Below are 596 nucleotides of genomic sequence, written 5' to 3' on the forward strand. Positions count from 1 at the left end.
CACTTTAATGACACCCAGATCTCTCTCTCTCTCTCTCTCTCTCTCTCTCTCTCCTTTCCATAGGTCAGCCAGTGCTCTTAATAGTTTTTCTGTGAATGATCCTGTCTTTCCTTAGACTTTAGGCTACTACTCCTTACCTTCCCTCTGTTATAGGCAAGGCAGTTCAAGAAAATGAACGATTTTGTAGTTTATTTGGATTTTTCTGATTGTTATGTTGAAATCAATACTTGTTTCCATTTTTTATTTTTTTAGGCAGTACTGGAGATTCCCATCCTCTATTCTAATAATATATTAATAATTTTGTTTTATTAAAAAGTTTTTATTTCAAACCCATCACCATTAGCATGCATATTCATCATTCTAGAAAAAGTCTACTCACAAAATTAGTTTTGTGTGGAAGAAAAGACATTTTATTTGGACATATAGAAATATATGATGATATATATCTTTTTTTATAATAGTTTATTGTCAAATTAGTTTCCATATAACACCCAGTGCTTCTCCCCACAAGTGCCCCCCACCATGACCATCACCTGCACCCCCCTCCCCCTCCCCTTTCAGTCCATGGATCGTCTCCAGTATTCAGTAGTCTCCCT

Source organism: Suricata suricatta, chromosome 12 (assembly GCF_006229205.1).
Source record: "Suricata suricatta isolate VVHF042 chromosome 12, meerkat_22Aug2017_6uvM2_HiC, whole genome shotgun sequence".
Lineage (NCBI taxonomy): Eukaryota > Metazoa > Chordata > Mammalia > Carnivora > Herpestidae > Suricata > Suricata suricatta.